Genomic DNA, 9,798 nt, shown 5'->3' with positions numbered 1-9,798 from the left:
CTGTATAGCTCTGGCGGTCCTGGAACTCACTTTGTAGATCAGGCTGGCCTCGAACTCAGAAATCCACCTGCCTCTGCCTCCCAAGTGCTGGGATTACAGGTGTGCACCACCACCGCCTGGCTATTTATTTTTTCATTAAACTTTTCTATTTAGTTGTAATTTAAAGGGATTTCGTGGCAACACAGATGAAGTTACAGGAGGTAAAGATGGGACTTTAGCTATATAAGAGGTCAGAGGTCATCCCTTTAAAAAAAATGGAAAAGTAATTTCTCTGTGGTGTGTGTGTGTGTGCATGTGTGCTCACATATGTATACATGTGCATGCGACTGTGCATATGCCACAGTGTGCATGTGGAGATCAAGGGCCACTTATGAGAATTGGTTCAGTCCCTCTACCAGATGGGTCCTAGGGAACAAATTCAGGTTCTCAGGCTCGGCAGCAGATGCCCTTACCCTGCTGAGCCATCTAACTAGCTCAGGAGGATATTCCCAAACAGCGGCTGCGGATCTTACGGAAACAGTGTAGTAGTAACAAAAGGTATATTTATGTCACAGGCCTGCCTTTACATTGAGTAAACCTAAAGGCACAGGATGGAGCCTGGAGGTCATAAAAATACATGCAGAAAGTAGCTTTGGAGCTTTCCCATCAAGCCAAATAATTGCACAGAGCACAGTCTTGACCCTTTACTCAAGAACTGTCCCCTACACATATATTCTGGCTGACTAACATGTTTGTATAGGTTAAAAAAAATCATAGTTAAAAGCAATCATGTTGTTTGGGAAGAATCTGGGCAAGCTCAATGCTTTCTGAATGATCTCTTGCATCTAGCTATGTTCATGAAGATGTGTTTCTCGTGAGCGGGACATACACACCTTTAAGACTTTTTATATCTATACCAAACATGGTGATAACTTATAAATAACTTAGGAAATGGATATCGGTTTAAAAAATTACCCTAAGCAGAAATTTCTATAAAGAAACTGACCTTGGAGATTTTCCTTAAAGATTTTACTTCCAAGCCAGAAAATGGTCCTTCACATAGATAACCCCAACATTTGGGAGGCTAAGGGGAGATCTGAGATCAGCGTGGGCTACATGCTAAGTTGCTGGTCATCTGTGCCTGCCAAATGTGTCTAATTAACACAAGCAAACAAAGAATCTTTTTTTTTTTGACACTACACTGATTAGGTAAATGGTCATTTCTTGAAGATCTAAGGCAGTTTTTTACTCTGAAACCCTATTAAATGAACCTTTGATATCTTGTAATATTAAAATATCAACTCTTTTATTAACAGTTTTGTTATATCATTTTTCACTTGTAAATTATTGATTCACTTAATTATGCAAATTCCCCAAATGATAAATTATTTCATTGCATAATATGAAAAATTATGTTCATTAGCAATCTATGCTGCCAGCAAAGGTTATAAGGATTAGGAAATCTTGGTACAGGTGCAGATTTTTCAAGGTTCTAGTCTTCAAGTAAAAGAACAACTTTGCCTTTGGCAACAAATGCTACCCATTATTTTCTTGGAAATCTAAACCAGCCTCATCTACATAGTGAGTTCCAGGCCAGCAAGAGCTACATAGTGAGACCACGACTGAAAACCAAACCAAACCTAAGTAGTAGTCCAAAATTAAAACCAAAATACAACACATAGCTAGCCTGCCAGCTGATCTTTCAGGTCACAGAGTTCCTTGGCGCGTGGGTGCCATTTGCCTGAACTATCCCATTAGTGCTTCCCTCAAAGATGCTGTCCAGAAGAAAGTGCTTTGTTACACACACCCAGTCTTCCCCACTAAAGATTAAAAAGAAACTACCCCAGGTGTGGAGATGTAATAAAACCAACATTGTTCCCCCTGCAAGTTCCTGACAGTAAAGACGTGCAATGGGTGTCATTGCCTTGGTTTGGGCCGAGAGCAGTCTCCTCTGAGATTGAGATTGCTTTTGCTCAGCCACTGGGTTAAGGTCGCTAGCAGCGTAGAGTTTTCAGAGGAATTGTGGTGGTATGATTTTGATGTCAGCTTGATCGGACTAAGACTAGTAAGATTCGCTTTTGACTGTTTTCAGAGAGAATTAATGACATGACGGGGGTAATGGGGAGAACACCCGTCTTGAATGTGGACGGAGATCCTGGATTTAACATGAGGGAAAAAGGACAAAGCCACACACCATTCCAGTCTTAGTGTTTCCTGGTCCACTGAGATGTGTGCCAGCAGCTTTCTACCACCACAGCCAGGGCTGGTCCCGCCTCCTGCGCCCTGATGTGGATGTCCCTGAACTACAAACCGAAGTTAGCCTCTCACCCCTCAGGTTGCTTCTTGTTAGATAGGTGGTCACAGCAATAAAAAAAAAGTAACTGATAGACTATTGAAAAGCTCTTGGGGATTCCTGTTCGCAGGCTCTGAAGGACCACTCTTCTAGAACCACTGACTGTTTTAGAAGCGAAAGAGATCATTTGTTTACTAATTGAGATTTGCATGGCAGACGCTTGCCAGGCAGCAGTCCCAATCAACACTGAACAAAATGATCCAAGGACATCACCAGCCAGGAACTCCACCAGCTACCGTCCATAAATTAAAAGGGATTTGCTTCTTAGCCTGTGATTTATTTAGAAGAGGCTTTTAGTGCTGAGTTCTGAAAGAAGCCAAGAAGCATTTTATTATGGTGATCTATTTTAATATTTAGCTCAGTTCAGCCATCAAAGCCATTTTCAATAAGCTTTCAGAAAACACATGGATGTGTCTTCTCATTAGCTGTGTGCTCTGCAGCGGCTTCAGAAGGGAAATAGTCACAGTTTCTGCTAATGTTTGGGAATTAGCTTGTGATAATTTCAACCTCCCTAAAACTTCTCTTAAGCTTTGTAGCCTTGACAAGGAATAACTCTCTGGGAAAGTTATGCACATTTGTGGATTTATTTTAAAGTGAATTGAGATTCAGACTCGGGTAAATCAGTTAACACACAGATCTTTAAGGTCAGGGGAACTTTGTAGAATCCAGTCCGGTTTTCTATCGGTTCTTACAAATAAAGGTAAAAAAGTCAGGAAGGCCACACTGATAGGAACTGTCTTTTAACAGTTTGCAACAGTCCCTACCATTTCTGTGTCCTCTATAACAAAAGAAGAGAATTTGGTTCCCTAAGGGAATTTGTTCCCCTTACACAGTGAGATATTTCTATCATCCACTTCTTCCTGTAGTGTCTCAGCACATACTCCAGGACACCAGGTGTTGGCAGAAGCCATCTTCATTCCACTCTGTTGAGTAGATATATTTTTGTAAATGGTGCAGAGGCCATGGGTGAATTTGGACCTGACGATCTGAAGAGAATGAGGGAATAGGAAGTATCCTTCAATGGTGGAATTGTGTGAGAGGACACAGACTTGGCTTGCACCAATGATAACAGTTGGTTTGATGTTGAATATTGCTTGGAAGTGGCTGTTTCTTCAGGACTCAGCAACATCACTCTCCTGCCTCTAAAGACCCAAGTTGCAATAGCTGTAGCTGCAGTGAGGTCTATAGGAAAGTCCCAAGTATTCCTAAAAGAAAAGGAAGAATTCTGCATATCTTTAAACAAAGAACATATGAAGAGCTGGGCGTGGTGGCATACGCCTTTAATCCCAGCACTCGGGAGGCAGAGGCAGGTGGATTTCTGAGTTCGAGGCCAGCCTGGTCTACAAAGTGAGTTCCAGGACAGCCAGGGCTATACAGAGAAACCCTGTCTCGAAAAACAAAAAACAAAAAAAAACCAAAAAAAACAAACAAACAAAAAGAGCATATGAAGAAGGACTAAAAGAGACAAGGGTAAATGAAGAGGAACTTTGAAAAGTTGGAAATAACCTTCAAAATTAAAAAAAAAAAAAAAAAGGTGTGGTCTAAGGAAAGCTGAGATCCAGTTCAGTGGTAAAGTTCTTGCTTAGCCTGATCGAAGCTTAATCCCTCATACTGTGTGTGTGTGTGTGTGTGTGTGTGTGTGTGTGTGTGTATGTGTGTGTGTGTGTGTTTAAAAGGCAGTAAATGATTGGTTGGCCCTCTGCACTTAACTCTTTTCTCCTTTGACATATGTTCACTTATTAGTTTAATTTTTATCAAGATATTGAAAATGATGGGATATTGAAACCCCATATTGAACATGACTGTAGATTCTTTGATGCACCTCATGGAAAGAAAAGGTTTATCTACTTCCTTCTAATCCTGCTAAAGTTGTGACAGCTTCAGCTAGTGTAGTCCAGGTGGTGATGCTCTGATAACTAAGGAAGAAGTGTCCACTGCATTCATTTGCTCCTGGGAACTGAGACATTGGGGAAGAAGTCTGGGCATCTAACCATGTTAGAGATACCACGCACAGCTGTTCATTCTGCTTCACAGTTCAGACATGGCTTCACCTCCACCTCCTAGTTCCAGCCATGGCTATGGGAGTGATCCCCACCCACAACCAGTCAGTTCAGCCCTCAATGCAACCATAGTAGATGGGGTTCAGTCAGACAGAGTGAAGAGGATGCTTTCTTGGGACACCTCTTCTGACTTCCTCACCTCCACCCTACCCCTGAAACCATGATCACAGCTCAGTGGTTGTTGGCTAACACCACTGAGTTCTGAGATGGTTGGTTGCCTATAATGGAGTTCTGAGGTGGTAGATGGGGTGGTAGGTGCTTATCAGTTAGGTAAATACAGGCCTGCAAACCTCCAGTATCTGAAGGTTCTGTCATCTTGCTCTCTGTCATCTTGCTCACATCTGCTTTAGTCAGTTCCTCAAAGGCCAGCCACGTGAGACTGAGATAGCCCAGGATCAGCCATGGGAAATCAAGTTCCTCTCAACACTAACCCATGGCTACCATTGGTGACTTTGCCAAACTCAGGTGCCATGTTTGCCTTGAAAATTCAGGAGCTCATCATCTAGGAAGTTTAAGCTGGATGAGATAGATACTGCAGGATGTTGTTTTTTTTTTTTTTTTTCAAGGTAAGGTCTGTGAAAATGAGACATTAAAATGATCCTTAAAAAGACTGGCTAAGCATTCTACCAGTGAAGGTCACAGTATTTATATGCCTGCTTCAGTCTCCTGAATTTTAAATACCTGGTGGTTTTAATTTAGTATCCAACATGAAGCTGTTCTCTGCTCTCTAACCCCTCTTAATGTCTTGATTTACTTGACTGTGTAAAGGTAATTATAAGAAAGACTGTAAGAGTCACTGAATGAGAGTCCATGGCTCATCCACATAAGGTAGAAAATTTAACCAGCAGTATGTCAATTGCTAGCTAGCTTCCGAGGGCAGAGCTTTGTTCTGTGGGTTACTCTAGACCCTGGTACCTAGCATGGTGCTTTTCATGTCATAAATATGCAAGAAGTGTTTGTTGATTAAGTGGAACTGGCACTCCTGAGTGGGCTACTGAAGAAAAGAGACGTGTCCACAAATTATTAGAGTTAGTTCTTTGAGTAAAAAAATATTCACTATAAGCAGACATGGTGGCTGATACTGGTAATTCCAGCATGGAGAAGGATGAGGCAGGAGGATTGTCCATTAGTTTAGGCTATATAGTTAATTTCAGGGTGATTTGAACTACAGAGTGAGATCCTGTCCCAAGAAGATAAAACAATGAAAACATTTCCTTTCTGCATATTTAGGTCACTATCCAATGAAGTCAGTCAAAAGAATATATATGTAATAGACATGTAAATAGGGTGAATGTAACCCTGACATACTTCTGGAATCCCGTCAGTGAGAGCTGAGGCAGGAGGATAAAAAACTTTAGGCAGGTTAGCCTGGATTACTTAGCAGAACTATCTAGGATTTCTTGTTGAATTAACCGAGCTTTCCAGTGTGAGAGGGAAAGCTGTGGGCATGAACTTTGTGTTTTCGTGGGGATGGGGAGAGTTATATATAGCACAGCACAATACAAAACCAATTAAACTTATATTTATATCCTATCTCCCTATATCTAATATTCCTGGTATGTGGTATTCATGGTATGTTGCCTATAATATCTAAAGAAATAGAATTCAGTTGAAACCCCTTTCCTTGTTTGGGGATGTGTGCAAACATTTTTGCCCAATATTTTATATTTTAGTTGCCTCATTCCCAGTACAAGAATTCACATGAGACTTCCCATCACAGGCAGCTCCCATAGTTCAACAAGAGCATGATCCTTTCAACCCCTTTTCTAACCTGTAGGATGCCATCTGCCATTGTTCACAAAGCACTTAGGAACAGAGAAGCTTGCTGCTGACCCCAAGGACACAGACACAGCAATGCTGGCCCTGGTGACACAGACACAGCAGTGCTGGCCCTGGTGACACAGATGCAGCAGTGCTGGTCCTGGTGACACAGACGCAGCAGTGCTGGCCCTGGTGACACAGACACAGCAGTGCTGGCCCTGGTGACACAGATGCAGCAGTGCTGGCCCTGGTGACAGAGATGCAGCAATGCTGGCCCTGGTGACATGGATGTAGCAATGCTGGTCCTGGTGACACAGACACAGCAGTGCTGGCTCTGGTGACACAGACACAGTAGTGCTTATCCTGGTGACACAGATGCAGCAATGCTGGCCCTGGTGACATGGACACAGCAATGCCACTGGCCTCAGTGCCCACCATTGCCCTGTGGTTCTCATGGCTATCGGGTATGGATGGTATTTCACTGGCCATCACCATTATCCATTTCCTGGAGACGAGGAAGCTAAGTGACTTAACTTCTGCCAATGTTAGTCACTGTTGTATCACTGTGACCAAAGACCTGACAGACGACTTAAAAGAGGGAAGTTAAATCTTGCTTGTCATTGGAGAGATGTCACTCTGTCATGGTGTAGAGGGCATGGCAGAGAAAAGCAGCTCACACCACAGAGCCAGGAAGCAGAAAGAACAAATAGGACCGTGGGCAGCTCCCAAGAACACACCAGAGGGACCTTCTTCCTTCAACATGGTCCCGACTCTTACTTCTCACCACTCCCCAACAATTCCATTATATTATCAATCAGTCAGGGGATCAATATATTGGCTAGGTTAGATCTTTCAGAATCTACTACTAACCTGCATGACTTTTAGTTCAGTCATATCAACAATTAAAATATCACTCAATTTCAAGCATGTGATGTGGTCAAGATTCAAACCTGATCCCTCTGACTTCAGATTCAGGGTCCTTGGACTGTATTACCTCTTAGGCACGTTGGTAAGCATGTCTGGGTCATGCTCTCCAAAAGCATCTAAACAGACTACAGACATAATTTTATACTTGGTTAATTTTTCCATTTAAAAACTGGCAGCTTGGGGCTAGAGAGTCACCTCAGCAGTTTAGAGCACTTGTTGCTCTTGCAGAAGACCTGACTACAGTTCCCAGCCATCTTGGCAGGACACGATGGTTCATAACCATCTGTAACTCCAGTTGCAGGGACCTGATAACCTCTTCTGGCCTCTGTGGGAACCAGGCATGCAAGTAATGCACCTGCATACATGCAGGCAAAACACTTGTACAGTTAAAACACAGGTATTTTGTTCTGTTTTTCTTATTTTAAAAGACAGCTTCCATTTCAAATAGAGAAAGCTTCCTTTCTTGTAAAGTAATTTGGAGGGTACCTGGCCCATTTTAGCAGCGCTTCAAGCTCATTATCCAAGTTACTCAGGGGCTAGAGGTCATCTTTCAAACTTGTCACTATTCCATATGTACTAGAAAAGTAACGCCATGGAAGGACATCAAGAACCTTATGGTAAATCTTTCTTTTTATGGACACAGAAGTGATGTCCAAGAAACGCCCTGTGCTTGGGAATTAACAAGGAAACCAGCCACACATACATAGCATGTAAAGGGCCTGCTCACTCTGCTGAGCCCCAGGTGGAGGCAGTAATTTCCAACTTACCCCATGATGTGGCTGAGGAGAAAATTATGGAATCAGAAATGAGATAGTATATCCCAATCCAGACTTTGCCACTTATAAATAAGCTCACATATGTGGAAGGTACTAATGTTCCCCACAGACATACAGTTTCTTTCATATAAAATAGCCATTAGAGATGATCTACCTCAAAGTAGCACTGATAGTAGTAATGTTTACAAATATAGGTCATTTCACTAAATTTGATTTTTAGATAAATACAATATTTAAAGAAAATAAGAGTACCTTAAACATTCCACGTGGTACATACTACAGTTATTGCTTAAGATACAACAAAATCTGTTATTATCCAAAATTAAGTTTAATTGGGCATCCTGTGTGGCATGTGACAGCTCTTTACTGGTGTGATGGGTGAGAGAAGTGACAGGTGTCAGGTCTAGCCCACTTCCTGTGAACCAGAGGTAGGTGACAGATGTCTTCTTTCCTTCTCTTATGGGAGACCCTGTGCCACCAATCACCCTTTCCTGGGCCCTCTGATCTTTTCTCTCCAATGACAGTGAAGGTTTATGTTTTTCTCATCCACTGAGTTTAACACCTAACATCTCCATAGTCTTTTGCCAAAAGTATTGAGTGTTTTGCATGTAGTTCCAATGTGTCCTGCTCACACACTCTGTATTTGTTCTTTGAACACCTTTCACTGCTTAGCACAGTGCTGGGAAGTGGGATACAGAAGTGAGTGGTACCTGAGGCTGGAGAGATGGCTCAGCTATTAGGAGAACACAATGCTATTGCTGAGGACTTCAGTTCAGTTCCTAGCTCCTATGTCTCACAACCTCAGGGGATCCAACACCCTCTTATGACTTCTGTGGGCACCTGCACACATACTTGGCATGCATACATATATACACATGCATGTGTATGCACACACACACACTGCACACACACATGCACAAACACACACTGCACTGCACATATACCTGGCACACACACTGCACACACACATGCACAAACACACACTGCACTGCACATATACCTGGCACACACACATTGCACTGTACACATACCTGGCATACATACACACACACTGCACACATATCTGGTACACAAACACTGCACATATACCTGGCACATATACACACACACTGCACACATATCTGGCACACACACACACACTACAATGCACATATACCTAGCACACACACACACACTGTACACATATCTGGCACACACACACTACACTGCACACATACCTGGCACACATACACACACACTTCACATGTATCTGGTACACACACACTGTACTCCACACATACCTGACACATATACACGCACACACTGCACACATATCTGGAGTGCATGCATGTGTGTGTATGTACGCATATCTGGAGTGCACGCATGCATGTGTGCGTGTACACACACACACACACACACACACTCACACGCACACTTCTTTTTTTTTTTTTAACGTAAAAGGCACAGGCAGTTTCTGAAGGAGTCTTGCCCTTGCAGCCACCACCTTCTCCATCATTCAGCTGACATTGCTGTATTTATGTGTTACTTTTCTTATTGTTGTGGGAAAGACCTGATACAAAGCAATGTCGTGGAAGAAGAGGGAAGAGTCTGTCATGGTAGAAGATGTAGCAGCAGGATGTGAAGCTATTTGATTCCCATCTTAGCTGACCAGAAGCTGAGAAAGAACAGGAAGTGGAACTGGGCTATAAAACCTCAAAGCTGGTATTCCAGTGACCCACACTTCCTTCAGTAAGGGTCCTTTTCCTAAAGATTCCACAGCCTTCTAAAGGTTGTATATACAAGACCCTGGGAACAGTTAATATTAAAATATTAAGGAACTCCACATAAAACCAGAGACACTGAAATTGATAGAGGAGAAAGAGGGGAAAAGCCTTGAAGATAGGGGCACAGGGGAAANATTTCTGAACAGAACAGCAATGGCTTGTGCTGTAAGATCAAGAAT

At 42.5% G+C, this 9,798-nt stretch overlaps 1 pseudogene; it reads left to right on the top strand.

Annotated features, from left to right (window-relative positions):
• The first annotated feature begins 6,619 nt into the window (after positions 1-6,619).
• Positions 6,620-9,798, top strand: part of LOC110316960 — an 8,662-nt pseudogene continuing 5,483 nt past the window's right edge.

This window comes from Mus pahari, chromosome 2, assembly GCF_900095145.1.
Source record: "Mus pahari chromosome 2, PAHARI_EIJ_v1.1, whole genome shotgun sequence".
Taxonomy (NCBI): Eukaryota; Metazoa; Chordata; class Mammalia; order Rodentia; family Muridae; genus Mus; species Mus pahari.
This window is presented reverse-complemented; position numbering and strand designations above follow the sequence as displayed.